The 17,907-nt window shown below is 35.4% G+C and overlaps 1 protein-coding gene and 1 long non-coding RNA gene across 5 annotated transcripts in view; one reads left to right on the forward strand and one right to left on the reverse strand.

Annotated features, from left to right (window-relative positions):
- LOC147842882 (uncharacterized) overlaps positions 1 to 7,333 on the reverse strand; it is a 797,275-nt gene extending 789,942 nt beyond the window's left edge. The window contains exon 1 of the long non-coding RNA XR_015498496.1: positions 7,104 to 7,333. This is a non-coding gene — a long non-coding RNA (uncharacterized LOC147842882). The remainder of the gene's footprint in view (positions 1 to 7,103) is intronic.
- The window catches only part of rhobtb2a (Rho related BTB domain containing 2a), a 294,371-nt gene that overhangs the window by 154,865 nt on the left and 121,599 nt on the right, over positions 1 to 17,907 (forward strand). The window lies entirely within an intron of this gene.

Raw genomic sequence — 17,907 nt, forward strand, 5'->3', positions numbered from 1 at the left:
TTTACAGTACAATGTAAACATTTTGAGATGTTTTTGAAAATTTGTCACTATAAGGAGGGTCTGAAAAGTTGCTAAATATAGTAACAAAGTCAGTAAGTTGGCAACTAATAATGTGAAAAATAAAGTATGTGTGTTCTTTACATTTGTGCGCCTAGTTAACACAATAGCCTTTTAATAATAATAACCAAACATCATCTAACATAGGCTCATTCTGAAAAACGTCCCCCTATATACATTTCTGGAGAACGCTAATTATGTAGCCAGAAGTACGTATGGCTGCATTTCGTCTTTGAAACGAATGAACGCTGCAAGACAGTATGACGCCATTTCTTTGCACGCTTACCAGCAGACTGCTTAACTCCATATGGACGGCTTTCTCGCTGTTATCAGTTTCTACAGTAGCTCGCCATGTACTTCTGTTGATTTGAGACGCAGAGAGGAATTGACCAGGACGATGGGGTTCGATTCTGACGAAGAACAGTTTCAGAAAGCGGGTAAAACAAAAACAGAAGTAAAAAAATTAAATTAACAAGTAAATAATAGGGTGAGCAGTGGCGCAGTAGGTAGTGCTGTTGCCTCACAGCAAGAAGGTCGCTGGGTCGCTGGTTCGAACCTCGGCTCAGTTGGCGTTTCTGTGAGGAGCTTGCATGTTCTCCCTGCCTTCGCGTGGGTTTCCTTCGGGTGCTCCGGTTTCCCCCACAGTCCAAAGACAATCGGTACAGGTGAATTGGGTAGGGTAAATTGTCCGTAGTGTATGAGTGTGTGTTTGAATGTGTGTGTAAATGTTTCCCAGAGATGGGTTGTGGCTGGAAGGGCATAAAACTTGCTGGATAAGTTGGCGGTTCATTCCACTGTGGCGTCCCTGGATTAATAAAGGGACTAAGCAGGCAAGAAAATGAATGAATGAATGAATGTGGTAACATCGGAAAACGTGCTAAAAATCAGGCGAGGTCTTTTCTTTTTCTGGATTGCTTTTTAAAACACTGTTTTAGGAAAGGGGATGATTGGGTCAATCGGTGCTTTTGAAAACACTATTGGTTGGGTTTAGGAATGGAGAATGGTGGATCAGTCAGTCAGTTGACAGCAGCCTCTGATGGATTTATGCAAGAATAGCAGGTGCAATTGGCACTGGAGAGAGAAATTTGAGATCTGAAAAAGTACACAGCAGCCTGTAATGTATGCGCAAAAACTGCAAAAACTGCAAAAAAAAAAAAAAAAACATAGCCCCAGGTAAGTATTTGGCGCTCTCCAGAAATATATATAGTGGTGCATTTTCAGAATTTTAATATCATCACAGCGAGCACCTTGTTGTCAAAACGACAACAAAAACCTCCCATCCATTTGACATCCACACGCTGATGTCCTTTTGACCACCAAAATAACGCCACAAAAAAGTTTTATAATATAACAAAAGTTTTATTCATTTGAAAGCATCAATTACAAATCGCACATGTACACTGAGTTTAGTTTGTGTACAATACATGTAAACTACCTTGAGGTCAAAACGACATCAAATTAACATCTAAAAACACATCAAAACCCGATTAGTTGTTTTGACATCAAGGTAATCAATAGGCATCAAATCAATTAGCATTCTTGACACATTTTTTTTTTTTGATGTCATCTTAACATCAAGGTGCTGCTTTTACAAACGTATAACTGTATTATTAAACATTACAAACCTAAATTTAAAGTGCAAATACATTGTTTTTGAGTGGGCTTGATGCAGGTTTAAAACATATTTTACCTGGAAAAATATGGTAAAGGAGGCTCCTGTTGGGGTAAAAATAGCGTGCGCTCAATGTAAAGAAAGTACATTTAATTCAACTTAATCCACTTTAAAGCTCAGATGCAAACACACACCCACACACAATGAATTCAGACTAGACTTTAAAGAGACAGAAATGTATGCACATATTTGATTTGGATATAAAAGGGAGTTCATATAGCACAGCTAGATTAAATGATTGCGCAGCATATGTGACTTGTGCGTGTGTAAAAAAAAAAAAAAAAAAAGAGTCCCATGAATTCAGATCAAAAGAGGAACTGTGAACACTTTTTGGAGTAAGGTATTGCAGCATGAAAGAGAGCTTTGTTTTGGAAAGTGTGTGTCTGTGTGTGTTCCTCTGAACACAGCAGCATCCTTCCGGCCGGAAGCTGTAGCCCAAGTACATCAGCAAGTCAATTACACCGGTTAAGGGACTTTCTCAGAGATTAGTGTGTGTGTGTGTGTGTGTAAAAGGGAGAGAGAGTGAATGAATGCCAGTATAAATGTCTGACTCATGCTTAACTTCAAATAGTTTCACAAATAATGTTCTTTACACATTTGAGTAGTTGACTTTACATCCTTTTTGAAAAAAGCGATTAGTTGACTTTATTTAAAAAGCAAGTAAACCCACTGTTTAAAAGTGATTAGTTGACATTACTTTAAAAAAGTGAGTAAATCTGTTGCTTTTAAGGCGATTAGTTGACTTTATTTAAAAAAAGTGAGTAAACCTGTTGCTTTTAAAGCGAGTAGTTGACTTTACTTATAAAATTGAGTAAACCTGTTGCTTTTAAAGCGCTTAGTTGACTTTACTTAAATACGAGAGTAAACTTGTTGCTTTTAAAGTGATTAGTTGACTTTACTTAAAATAAGTGAGTAAACCTGTTGCTTTTAAAGCGAGTAGTTGACTTTACTTATAAAATTGAGTAAACCTGTTGCTTTTAAAGCGATTAGTTGACTTCACTTATAAAATTGAGTAAACCTGTTGCTTTTAAAGCAATTAGTTGACTTCACTTAAATACGAGAGTAAACTTGTTGCTTTTAAAGCGAGTAGTTGACTTTACTTATAAAATTGAGTAAACCTGTTGCTTTTAAAGCGATTACTTGACTTTAGTATAAAAAGTGAGGAAACCTGTTGCTTTTAAAGCGATTAGTTGACTTTACTTAAGAAAGTGAGTAAACCTGTTGCTTTTAAAGCGATTAGTTGACTTTACTTAAATACGAGAGTAAACCTGTTGCTTTTAAAGCGATTAGTTGACTTCACTTAAATACGAGAGTAAACCTGTTGCTTTTAAAGCGATTAGTTGACTTTAGTATAAAAAGTGAGGAAACCTGTTGCTTTTAAAGCGATTAGTTGACTTCACTTAAATACGAGAGTAAACTTGTTGCTTTTAAAGCGATTAGTTGACTTCACTTAAATACGAGAGTAAACTTGTTGCTTTTAAAGCGATTAGTTGACTTTAATTATAAAATTGAGTAAACCTGTTGCTTTTAAAGCGATTAGTTGACTTTACTTTAAAAGTGAGTAAACTTGTTGCTTTTAAAGCGATTAGTTGACTTCATTTAAATACGAGAGTAAACTTGTTGCTTTTAAAGCGATTAGTTGACTTCACTTAAATACGAGAGTAAACTTGTTGCTTTTAAAGCGATTAGTTGACTTTAATTATAAAATTGAGTAAACCTGTTGCTTTTAAAGCGATTAGTTGACTTTACTTTAAAAGTGAGTAAACTTGTTGCTTTTAAAGCGATTAGTTGACTTTAGTATAAAAAGTGAGGAAACCTGTTGCTTTTAAAGCGATTAGTTGACTTTATTTTAAAAAAAGTGAGTAAACCTGTTGCTTTTAAAGCGATAAGTTGACTTTACTTAAGAAAGTGAGTAAACCTGTTGCTTTTAAGGCGATTTGTTGACTTTATTTTAAAAAAGTGAGTAAACCTGTTGCTTTTAAAGCGATTAGTTGACTTTACTTAAGAAAGTGAGTAAACCTGTTGCTTTTAAGGCGATTTGTTGACTTTATTTTAAAAAAGTGAGTAAACCTGTTGCTTTTAAAGCGAGTAGTTGACTTTACTTATAAAATTGAGTAAACCTGTTGCTTTTAAAGCGCTTAGTTGACTTTACTTAAATACGAGAGTAAACTTGTTGCTTTTAAAGCGATTAGTTGACTTTACTTAAAATAAGTGAGAAAACCTGTTGCTTTTAAAGCGATTAGTTGACTTTAAAAGTGAGTAAACCTGTTGCTTTTAAAGCGATTAGTTGACTTCACTTATAAAATTGAGTAAACCTGTTTGCTTTTAAAGCGATTAGTTGACTTTAAAAGTGAGTAAACCTGTTGCTTTTAAAGCGATTAGTTGACTTTACTTATAAAATTGAGTAAACCTGTTGCTTTTAAAGCGATTAGTTGACTTTAGTATAAAAAGTGAGTAAACCTGTTGCTTTTAAAGCGAGTAGTGGACTACATAAATAGCAAATTTAGTATTTATGCTGGTTTTTATATATATATTTAGTTTAAGTTATATATAAAACCAGCATAAATACTTAATTAGTTATATATATATATGCAGTTTAGCAGATGCAAGATTGCAAGATTCCATCTCCTCATTTCCAACAGTCACGTTCTGGCATCGCATACTTCGATTTGCTTGGCTTTGTTCACTGCATATTGCTTGAGATTTCTCTGAAAACATGCATATTTGCTTCAGCATCTCTCAGAGAATGCAGGCACGGCAACAGAAGTTTCGGCATGCCTTAGGAATAAAGAGGAACAAAAGCCAGATGTGTGTATGTTTACTCGGCCCATAGTTTCTGTACACAAGCCTTCTCCCTCATCACACCCACATTTTCCATACTCATCTCACTCCATCAGTTCGTCCTGTATTCAGTAAAACATATTAGACACGTGGGTGATTACAGGGGTCACTCACACGGTCAACTACACAGAGTCTGATGTCCATTTGAGCCGTGTGTGAAGAAAGACATTTACACATGTATCCTGTGCAATCACATGCACTTCCTGATTTATGTATGGCAAAGGATCATAACACTTTACTGTAGAAAGGAATTGCAGAGTGTGGCTTTACAATCTTAATAAAAATACAGAGGGGGTGGTGGAACACATAACACATATAGAGAATATTCATAGTCTGATCTTTCAGATGAACAGAAACAAAGTATGAATGCTTATAAAACATTATATATAATGCATGTAAAATATGTATTTATTATTTAATTTTAATTTTTTATTTAAATTAAATGTTACACTTTAAAAAAAAATGGGTTGGATTAATTTGTTTTTGATAACAAGTTACACTTTTAGGGCAAGATGGTGCCTCAGTGGTTAGCTGTCACGGTTGCAGGTTTGTGCGCTTCTCCGGAGTGTATGTTGATCACGTGGGTTTGTTTTGTTTTGGTTATCCATGTGGATTTGTTAGGCTCACGTGTTATGACGTCATTCAGTTGGTCTGATTAGTTCGCCAGCTGAGGCTCATCATGGTGCCTATATCTGGGCGACGCTTTTGTGTGTCTGTGTCAGTTCGTTGTTATCACTCATGTTTGTGTGTCTGTGCTCAGGCCCTGCGGAGTTATCTGGATCTGGTTTTCCCCGTTCTGTTTCCTGCCCTGCGTTCTGCGTCCGTCTAGCCTGACACTAGTTGTATTTGTCATCACAATAAACTTGTACACTTGCTATTGGATCTTCTCTGACTCTCATTGAAACGTTACAGTTAGCACTGTCACCTCACAGCAAGAAGATCGCTGGTTCAAGTCCGAGGCTGGGTCAGTTTCTGTGTAGAGTTTGCATGTTCTCCTCGTGTTGGCATGGGTTTTCTCCAGGTGCTCTGGTTTCCCCCACAGTCCAAACACATGTGCTATACTGTAGGTGAGTTCATTCATTCATTCTCTTGTCGGCTTAGTCCCTTTATTAATCCGGGGTCGCCACAGCGGAATGAACCGCCAACTCATCCAGCACGTTTTTACTCGGATTCCCTTTCAGCCGCAACCCACCTCTGGGAAACATACATATACACACACACTACACTACGGAGAATTTAGCCTACCCAATTCAGCTGTACCGCATGTCTTTGGACTGTATGACTTTGGACTGGAAACAGGAGGAGAACTTGCAAACTCCACACAGAAACGCCAGTTGAGCCTGAACTGGGTCGAACCAGCGACCCAGCGAACTTCTTGCTTTGAGGCGACAGCACTACCTACTGCGTCTCGCTTCCCCTTATAGGTGAGTTGAATTAACTAAATTGGCTGTAGTGTATGTGCGTGAAAGAGTGTCTATAGGTGTTTTCCAATACTGGTTTGCTGCTGGAAGGGCAGCCGAAATACACGTTTTGAAAACATTAAACTTGATTTTTTAAGATCCTACAAATGAAAGAGGAAAGAATACAGTTAACAAATTTAACACAAAACACTCCTTGAAAGAAAATTAACATTTTTTTTAAACTAATGTTAACTAACATAAACAAATACTTTAAAAAATGTATTGTTCATTGTCTGTCAATGTTAGTAAATGCTTTAACTAACATTAACTAATGCAACCTTGTTGTAAAGTGTTACCATCATAACAATACTGCAATTGGCTCCTCTGCATCATTTAATGAATTACTGTTGTCGGAATTGACTGAAGTCTACCATCAGTTCCCTCTTTTTAAATGTAATTGTTTACCACCTGTGAATGATAGCCTTAACTGGTGAATAAATGTGGAAAATGTTTATTTAAAAAAAGAAAGAAAGAAAAGAAAATGTTTGGTTTGTGAGCAAATCAATTTTGATTTAGACCTAATGAACAGTTTGAATAACAAGCATGTTTTGAATGATCACTGATCAAGGAGTGTGACTCATTGAAAAAACAAAACCCAAACAGCTCTATTAAATCCATGATGATCCAGATTTAGCCTCGCACTTATTTAGTTGATCAGATTTTTCCTAAGAGTGACATGTTGGCTCAGTTGTTAGCACTATTGCCTTACAGGAAGAAAGTTGCTGGTTCGAGTCTCAGCTGGGTCAGTTGGCATTTCTGTGTGGGGTTTGCATGTTCTCCTCATGTTGGCGTGGATTTGCCGGGTGCTCTGGTTTCCCCCACAGTCCAAACACATGTGCTATAAGTGAACTGAATAAACTAAATTGGCCGTAGTGTATGTGTGTGAATGAGTGTCTATGGGTGTTTCCCAGTACTGAGTTGCAGCTTAAAAAGGGCATCTGCTGTGTAAAGCATATGCTGGAATAGTTGGTGGTTCATTCCACTGTTGCGACCGCAGGTGAATAAAGGGACTAAGCTGAAGAAAAATCAATGAATGATTTTTCCTATTATTGACAAGATGTATTATGAAATACCAACACAATCTCACGGCAATTCGTAACTTTTTCATTTAGTGGCTAATTCGTACGAATTCGTACGATCTAATTCGTACATTTTAGTACGATTTGCTCATCCCCCAATGACGGTTGGGTTTAGGGGTGGGGTTAGGTGCCACGCCTCCTTTTTAAAATCGTACAATTTCTTACGACTGAACTCGTACGAATTCGTACGAATTAGCCACTAAACTGCCAAAACGTAAAATACTCAGGCTGGAAATACGGATATATTATGTTACTGATATGCAATGTTTTAAAATGGTAACAGGCTAGATCTTATAGAATGCTGAAAGGGCCCTTAAATTTTCTCCAAGTGTTCGCGTAGGTTTCCTCCGGGTGCTCTGGTTTAGTCCAAACACATGCGGTATATGTGAATTGGGTAAACTAAATTGGCCGTACTGCACCAGACCACCAATTTTCTGTGTTTGTGTGCTTTATGTCAGCACACTCAGAAATTAAAATCAAAACTAACCATACTGATTTTGTTAGCTCACATTGCTAGTTTTGTGGTGAACAATTCATCTGTGCATGTCATTAAGAAATAAAAATGGTAAGCTCTTGTAATCTCTGAGTGAAATCTGATAATGCACTCCCTGTTTGTTTTCAGTTAAATTCTTAAATTAGGTCTGTCTGAGGTTATGGGCGGAAAAATATCTTGTCAAATTATTATGTGCTGTAATCATGGCAAAGATAAAATAAACCAGTTATTAGAAATGAGTTTAATAAAACTATTATGATTAGAAACGTGTTGAAAAAAATCTTCCCTCCGTTAAACAGAAATTGGGGAAAAATATACATAGGGAGTTCAATAATTCAGGGGAGCTAATAATTCTGACTTCAACTAAGCCCCCCTGAATTATAAGACCGCTTGTTTATTTTTCCCCAATTTCTTATTAACGGAGAGAAGATTTCTTCAACACGTTTTTAAACATAATAGTTTTAATAACTCATCTCTAATAACTGATTTATTTTATATTTGCCATGATGACAATAAATAATATTTGACTAGATTTTTTTCAAGACACTTCTATACAGCTTAAAGTGACATTTAAAGGCTTAACTAGGTTAATTAGGTTAACTAGGCAGGTTAGGGTAATTAGGCAAGTTATTGTATAACGAAGGTTTGTTCTGTAGACTATCGAAAAAAAGAATTGCTTAAAGGGGCTAATAATTATGTCCCTAAAACGGTGTTTAAAAAAATTAAAAACTGCTTTTATTCTAGCCGAAATAAAACAAATGAGACTTTCTTTAAAAGAAAACATATTATCAGACATACTGGGTTTACTGAGAAACTGTTTTTTTATATATGTTTAACAGAGCACGGATATTTTCACAGTATTCCTATAATATTTTTTCTTCTGGAGACATTTTTTTTTTCAGCTAGAATAAAAGCAGTTTAAATTTTTTAAAGACTATTTTAAGGTCAATAATATTAGCCCCTTTAGGCAATGTTTATAGAACAAACCATTGTTATACAACGATTTACCTAATTACCCTAACCTAGTTAAGCCTTTAAATGTCACTTTAAGCTGAATAGAAGTGTCTTGAAAATATCTAGTCAAATATTATTTACTGTCATCATGGCATGGTTAAAAGAAACCAGTTCTTAGAAATGAGTTATTAAAACTATTACGTTTTGAAATGTTTTGAAAAAAACTTCTTTCTGTTAAACAAAAAATTTGAGAAAATAATATACAAGGGGGCTAATAACTCAGCAGGGCTAATAATATTAATAATAATAATACACAAATATTTTTTTCATAATTACACATTCCATTCATATTTATACAAAGAAATTACTTTTATACAGTATATTTTAAGAATGTATATTTCTTTTTAGTGTACCTCTTAAAAAAAAATATATATATATATATATTAAAAAATATATAATATTATATATATATATATATATATATATATATATATATATATATATATATATATATATATATAGATATATATAATATTTTATATTTTTTATTTTTTTATTTTATGGGACTATGTAGATTTACGGCTAAAATATAAAAAGTGCGGTTTAGCAGCTGACAGTGTCCTTAACGTGATGTGAATTTTTAAGAACACTTTGTTCTTTCCTAACTGTGCTGTAATACACTGCAAAGCCCTTACAAATAAATCAGACATCAACCCACACTCAGCATCAGCAGTACATTGGAAACAGCTGTCATCTTTCGTGCTTGCTCTCGTTCGGTGTATCTCTTTATCTTAGAAAACACGTTACTATAAAACCGGATCAACAAAGGACACGGTACACCTGCGAAACACACCACAATAACACGCCAACAATATAGTATCTTTAGCTAGGCTGGACGGCCGTTAGTAAATGATGGAATGGAGAGAATTTGTCAAAAGGAGCCAGTCATTATCGATCTGAAAAAACGGTTTGGAGCTGAATGAAAGGAGGGTTGCTGTTAAGTGAACAAAACTGCTAATGGAAACTTTAATAGGCACTTTGAATAGGAAAAACAGGAATCTTTGCACAGCACTTTTGGTGGTATGACTCAGAGTTAGTGGCATCAGGATACACCCAATCCTATTTGATCCTTGGAGGCCATTTACTGTAAAGGGATAGCTCACACAAAAATGTCCTGTTCGTTTGTTCACTCGCAAGTCAACCAAGATAGGTGATTTTTTTTCTTTACTAGATCATTAAAGATGATTTTGAGCTTCGAGAGTCATATAATAGCAGTGAATTGTGACAGTTTTTTCAACCCAGGCTCATTCTGATTGCGTACCCCTATATGCATTTCTAGAGAGAGCCAAATACATCCCAGGAGCTATATTTTTGAAAGTTCTTGCTTTTACAAATCCACCAGAGGTCACTGTGTACGGTTTTTCAGATCTCAAATTTCTCTCGCGAGTGCCATTCGCACCTGACTGATTTGCTGACTGACAAACCGACCGGCTGCAAAACGTCAAAATGACCCTCACGCCGAGCTGAAACTAGCAAACAACAATTGCGTCATGCCACATTGTGCCAGGTGTATGATAGGGCCCATAGTGTCTTATTGCTCATCGTCATAAATTAAAATAACAACGTGGCAACTGAGCGGAATTCGTGGGACTCGAATAAATGTGGGGGAAAAACTTTTTTGTGGGAAAAATAAACCCTGAAACTGATCAATGTGAGAAGAGTTTACTCGCATGTAACTATTTTGGTCCGTTTAGTAACTTTGCTGTGTGAAAGCAAACCTCACAGAGAACAAAAACAAACTATGTAACAATCGAATCCCTGTTTCGCAACAAAACAATCGATCAACAGCTTTAAAAGCACCCTGAAGGCCCGTGCACACTGGTTTTTTGCTTGCGTTTTTCGTCGACGTTTAACGCCTCGTGACTAAATAAAGGGCGTCAATGTGATCGTGCACACCAACATGCAAAACGGCAGGCACAAAATCGTCATTTAAAAAAAAACGCCTGATGCTTGTTTTGTTTTTTTTTTGACGCGCCACGTCAAAACCTTCTCCACCAACCAGATCGGCACTTTTGTTCACGTGCACGGAGCTGCTAAAGTTACCTAAACAGCACTTGGAGACGCTCAAGCGCGAAACTGTCAATGCGAGCGCACATTAAAGAAGATGCCCAGAGATGATATGAACGTTTAGCTGTTTATTACTTTGTGAATAATAATCATTTCTTCATCGCTAGAGCTGGAGCTGCTGCTTAAATCCATGCTTGTTCGAGTCACCAGTAATTTTAACAACAAGCATGTGAACTTCCTCTCCTCCTCTTCTTCTGTGTTATAAGCGGGGTGTCAGAAGCTTAAAATTGTGTGGCGCCATCTAACGCCAAGGAGTGATTTTGCATCCTCTTCTGCTTGACGCCAGTGAAAATTGCTTGAGTTTGAATACGGAAAAGCGTCTCGTAAAACGCTGACAATAAACGCAAACGAAAAGTGTCCCGGTGTGCAGGAGCCTTAATTGTGAGCATTGTCCTGTATGGTTTTTTTTGACTTCCATTGAAAAATATTTGCAGATATCGCTAACTGAGTTTTGACTAGTCACAATTGTAATTAGAGATATCTCTGAGTTTTTACTAGTCATAATACATTTGGAGATGTCTTTAATTCATCATATTTAGAGATATTTACAAATATATTTGAAGATATCTCTAATTAATTTACTAATAGTCGAATTACAGTTGTAGATATCTTGAATTGGATTTTTGACGAGTCAAAACTCAGAGATATCTGCAAAGTATTTTTCAATGGAAGTCAATGGAGGAATATGACTAGTCATAATATATTTGCAGATATCTCCAATCTGATTTCGTACTAGTACAATTGTAATTGCAGATATCTCTAATTGTCATTCTGACTAGTCGATTTATAATTATGACTAGTCAAAATATAATTAGAGATATCTCTAAATATATTTATGGATAGTCAGAACAAGGATTAAATGCTAAAACGGCCTGCCATACGCTCTCACTCAGCAGCACAGTGGAGATTTCTCTAGTTATATCGTTTCAGTCGTTTGGAATGCCGTCAAATATTTCACCATTTCGATTCAGCGCACTCACACTTCTCAAACGATCCGGGAAACGGGCCTGGGCACGATACGGATGGCATAGTGTGAGTAGGCCCTAAGTGCGCAATGGAGGCTTGCTCTATTTCCCGGGGACCAATTTAAGCCTGCAAACTGCTTAAGAACACAGAGAGATCTGTATACAGTCAGCTAATTTTCACTGTCAGAAACCCAACGCTTCTGGCACCTTTTGCAGTCAATTACAAACACCTACTCAGAATCCCATTTTAAATGTACTGGCACAGCTCCAGTATCACACCTTACATTATTTCCAATCAGTCAGGGTTACGCCCATTATGTATCCTCTACAAAACAATGTCTCCCGGCGATTTGCAAAACTCTTGATTGCTGTATTTTCTGGAATGGCTGTTGCAATCATAATTTCACAGTCAATTCAAGACCCGAAAAGTGTTTAGGCTGGCGAAGCGAGCAAATTGATTAATATTTTTTTTCTCGAGCCTGGACCGGTAAAATTTAATAGGTGAGCTTTTACAACATGTATGATATGTGATCCATGTTAGCGGGCCATAAATTATCGGAGAGGACAGTTTAATATTCTCTCATAAAGGCGATATAAAACTGGCCACCCACCACTCAGGCAGGCCCGTCTAACACTTCGCTGGGTTCGTTTGGCACAGATCCTGACTAATCGTACATTTAAATATAAGTGAGAATCGTTGTTGTAATACGTTATAAAGCATGAGCTCAGAGTCCATGTACTTTCCCTGTCCAAGAAGCCTTCGCAAAGACTCTTCCTGCCCAAGACAAGCTGGTGTTTACAAGGTAATAATGTTGATCATGGAAAATCAGAGCTCCCCCACACTTCAATCTCTCCCTCACCTTGCCTTTTCCACATAAAACTCTGCAGCTCCTGCGCACAGCTGCACAGCTACAGTATAGGTGCCACACAAAGAAAAAAAATGATTAAAAGTGATTCATTCTCCCACCTGGACTCCCAATCCCAAAACCATTTACACTCATACCCATGGGAACGTTTGTGAAAATATTTAGCGTTCAGTTGCATATTAGTGAAAAATGATTTAACCTGATACAATTAGCAAAACTGTTGTGTACAATTAAGCTTTCTTGCTGAGACATTTGTAAAATATACTGTTGTAGTTTTAAAACTACCATTTATAAGTGTTTTGGTGATCTTCAATTCGATAAATAGTCTTTAAATATATACACTACCTGACTAAAGTCTTGTCGCCTATCTTAGTTTTCTGAACAACAAATAATAACTTGACTTCTAGTTGATCATTTGGTATCAGAAGTGGCTTAAATAAAAGGCAAAGGCCTCTAGATTACGCTTATTTACCAAAATAAAATATGATCATGCCATTTTTAATGATTTAATTAAGACAGTAAGGTCTGACTTTGCTTAGACAAAAGACGTGTCACTGAACAGAAATAATGTCCAGTATAGAATATAAAGTCATGCTGCAGTGGAGAAAGAATGAATAATGCGTCTGACTTCCATGAGCTTGGAGAACTGCATCCATACATCTCTGACATGACTCAAATCACTTATTAATAAAGTCATCTGGAATGGCAAAGAAAGCGTTCCTGCAGGACTCCTTGAGTTCATCAAGATACTTTGGATTCATCTTCAATGCCTTCTTCTCATCTTACCCCAAACATGCTCAATAATGTTCATATCTGGTGACTGGGATGGCCAATCCTGGAGCACCTTGACTTTCTTTCCTTTCAGGAACTTTGATGTGGAGGCTGAAGTATGAGGAGCGCTATCCTGTTGAAGAATTGTCCCTCTACTGTGGTTTGTAATGTAATGGGCAGCACAAAAGTCTTGAAACCTCAGGAGGTTGATGTTGCTATCCACTCTGCAGATCTCTCGCACGCCCCATACTGAATGTAATCCCAAACCTTGATTTTTCCTTCACCAAAATTGACTGATATCTGTGATAATCTTGGGCCATTCGGGTTCCAGTAGGTCTTCTGCAGTATTTGTAATGGTTGGGATGCAGTTCAACAGATGATTCATCAGAAAAATTGACCTTCTGCCAAATGATCTACTAGAAGACAAGTTATTATTTGTTGCTCGTACAGCTGTGACTGACAACAAGACTTTTGTTAGGTAGTGTAGTATCATCAAATGATTTTTGTTGTAAATATGCCTGACAATAAATTGTTGGTTTTTTATACTGAATTACATTTAGTGGTTAATGTTTAAATAAGTTTGAAGCAAAGGACCGCCTGCAAACCTATATATATATATATGTGTGTATATGTATATATATATATATATATATATATATATATATATATATATATATATATATATATATATATATATATTTATTTATTTATTTATTTATTTATTTATTTATTTATTTATTTATTTATTTATTTATAGGTTTGAGGTGGTCCTTTGCTTCAAACTTATTTTGTATATCAAACTTCAAACTTCAAACAACCTAGAAAGTATATGTTAACATTATATTGAAACTTTTGTTTATATTTTCCAGACAAACCAACCACAGAGTTATGGGAGCAGAAAAAATCTACCTGTAAACATGTTTTATACTTTAAATGAAGAAAATAAACATCCGTTATAGATGTGACAAAAAAAAGTCTGCGGGTTTGCAGTCTACAACACACTTTGTAGAAATTCTGTGAATTAAACTGCACAACCCAAAAGAAACAATGATAATCGGCTTGATCACAATAGTCACAATGAGTCGGCTCTCTATAAAACAAAAATGATTGGTTTTATTTTATTTAATATTTTAACATTTATGAGGGAAAAAGTGTCGTTGTGGATGTGACATCTTTCCGTTATGGATGTGACAGATGTGAAATAGCCACTTGTGTGACTTTGGTAAATCAAAAAGAATAGTTTGAAAACATTGACAGATGCATGTTTGAGTATTTTTAAAGCACTTCTAAAATACTTGCTCACCCAAAAAACCCAGAAACAGTTTCCGTATTTTGGTGAAAACTTTTTTTTTTTAATGGCAAGGTTGACATTTGCATAGAATTGCTCATATATATATATATATATATATATATATATATATATATATATATATATATATATTAAAAAAAAAAATATATATATATATATATATATATATATATATATATATAATATAATATAATATATATAATATAATATAATATTATATATATAAGGGTGATTCAAAAATTTTTTGGGCCTCTAAACTTATTTTCCAAAAACAAAAACTTAGAATTAAACAAACTATATTACTTTTTTATCATAAAAAAAAAACAATGTTTGTATGTGTATTTGGGAATATTTTGTCTCAAAAATATTATCTTAAAGACCCCCACCATATCTGTTTGTGACCGTCTCTGCAAAGGGGCGAAGATGTAAAAAAATACAACTTAATGGGTTCTTTAATAAATAATATAAATCATTCTCATTATAACTTCATTACTGTGAGGGTGGGGATAGGAGTAGACGTCAATAAAATACAATGCATGGGTAATTTTATAAATAATAAAAATAATTCTTGTTAACTTCCAGCCACAGCTGTATCCCTTCTAGCAATAACTCTGTTAGTAGTTTTAAGCTGGGCATAAATGATATGAGACTTTGGATTCCTATTTTGAGCTGAATTCTGTTTAAACGATGCAGAATTTCGGCTTGGCAATCTTAATGATGGTTTTCTGACCAAAAGAACTTGCAGAATCTGTGAAAATGTGAGTATATTTGACAAAATAAGAGAGCTCATAAAAACGTCATATTATTATTTATTTATTTAGTACTGTTCTGGGTTAGATATTTCACATAAATTATGATTATTCACATAAAACACATCATTCACAAGACAAAAAAGCTGGATTTGTTAAAATAACCCTGTGCAGAAGTTTGTGAACCTTTGGTTTTTAAAACCGTGTGTGGTTACAGATAATTTATGACTGCTTTTTTGTTTTATGATGATTCTTGAGTCTCTTGTTTGTTCTGAAGCGTTAAATTGCTGCTGTTCTTCCGAAGAATGTTTCCATGTCCTGCAACTTCTTCCATTTTCCAGCATCTTTTGCATATTTAAACCCTTTCCAGCGCTGACTGATTGATTTTTTATGATCCATCTTTTCACATTGAGGACAATCAAAGGACTAAGCAGTACTGGGATTATTAAAATAACACTGTGCAAAAGTTTGTGAACCCTTGGTTTTTAATACCGTGTGTGGTTTCAGATGATTTACTTTTTTTTTTTTTGTGATGGTTGATCTTAAGTTTCTTGTTTGTTCTGAAGCGTTAAATTACTGCTGTTCTTCAGAAAAATGTTTCCGTGTCTTGCAAATTCTTCTGTTTTCATGCATCTTTTGCATATTTGAACCCTTTCCAGCGCTGACTAAATGATTTTATGATCTATCTTTTCATAATGAGGACAATCAAAGGAAGAGCAGTAGAAAATGGGGAGCAATAAAAAGATATTTCAACAATATAAGAACAAATTGAACACTTTCATCCTGTTCAAAAGTTTTCACTCCCCTAGATATTATTGCATCGTTTTCTTCTGAAGCATAAGTGAACATTTGAACTTTTATTTAATAGTTCCAGTCCCTCAGATTAGTGCTGATGTGGTGCAAGCATACCACTGTAAGTTCAGCATGTACACATTTGCTCTGTTATGTGATTTGCATAACTCCGTTAACAAATCAGGTGTTAAAACAATGCAGCAAGCGCGTGCAAATAAACAGTTTGTGTATTCCCGCAGAAGAAAGATTCTTGCAGCAGCCCGTTTTGGCATGTTCTGTTTTGAGTTTAGGTGAAGCTCATTGAATATGCTTTTAAAGTTTTTGGAGAGGTTTGTTGTAAGGACAGAAGCAAATTGCCTTCATTAAATGCAGTACTTGAGGTTGTTTCATTTGTAATCCAGACATCATTCCTCACATAGCTTCAGTTTCAGAGAAATGTGATTTGTAGAACTCTCCAGAAGGAGAAATAAATATGAAAGAATGTTTCGCATTTTGCTATATTAGATGAGAGCTGAATATGACACCGGCTAATGACGTTTCTTTGCTGCATGATATGTATGATTTATATATGATTTTCTGTTTTATACACACGATTATGCCGTCAAACTGTTGTATAAATGCAATATCAGACGAGTAGCTGTGTGATACGGTTGTAAATCGGCACTGGTTATGCAGCCATATCGCACTGCTATTCACGTGATCTTGCATTTATACAACAGTTTGACAGCATAATCGTGTATATAAAACAGAAAATCAAACACGGAGAATCTAACAATCCTTTTGTATGAGGAACTACTTTCTTCCGCCATTCATTCACATCTGCAGCATTAACTGTTTCTAAATCCAGTATTTCTCGGTTGTAAGCTATCATATAGTATATCTGTTGGAGATATCTTAATAATTAACCACGAAAATGCCAAAGCAAGGCAAACACTACCAGATTGCTGTTGTGTTTGCGATAAGGAAAAAACAAAACACTTGCGGGAATTTCTTCTTTCTTTCTTTCTTTTTACTGAATTAGTCTGCAGTAACGAACAGGAGACTCATTAGAAACAAACCGATGGCCAACCGAAACTCATGGTTATACAAAGAGTGGCCAACACAAAATACATACATTACTGGTATGTGAATACCATCTCACACTCAATACACTACTATTACCATGGTATAAAAACCACACTGCAACATAAAAAAGAGAGAGATCGACTTAGAATGTCACTCACCAATTAAATATTGATTTGATCAACTGTGCTGTATTACGAAATAACGAGCTTAAGTTTTTCTCCTCTAAGGGCTTATTTTACAGTCTCTGCACAGAATTATTAGCCCCCCTTTAATTTTTCTTCTTTTTTAAATATTCTCCAAATGATGTTTAACAGAGCAAGGAAATTTTCACAGTTTGTCTGATAATATTTTTTTCTTCTGGAGAAAGTCTTATTTGTTTTATTTCGGCTAAAATAAAAGCAGACTTTCATTTTTAAAAATTCATTTTAAGTTCAAAATTATTAGCCCCTTTAAGCTATATTTTTTTTCGATAGTCTACAGCAGGGGTTCCCAAACTTTTCAGCCTGCGACCCCCTAAAATAACAATGCCAGTGACTTGCGACCCCCAATATCCTCTGAGATGGTTATAAATTTATAAACCTTGCACACAACGGCGCACACAATAGGCCCAAATCTATTCATCTTTTAAACATGAGTGTCATAAAGATGTCAGAAAGTTTAACCTGGTGCCAAAAAGTCAATGTGCAGCATCTAACACAATTTCTGTG

The sequence above is a fragment of the Danio rerio genome, chromosome 8 (genome assembly GCF_052040795.2).
Source record: "Danio rerio strain M-AB ecotype USA chromosome 8, GRCz13ab, whole genome shotgun sequence".
Taxonomy (NCBI): Eukaryota; Metazoa; Chordata; class Actinopteri; order Cypriniformes; family Danionidae; genus Danio; species Danio rerio.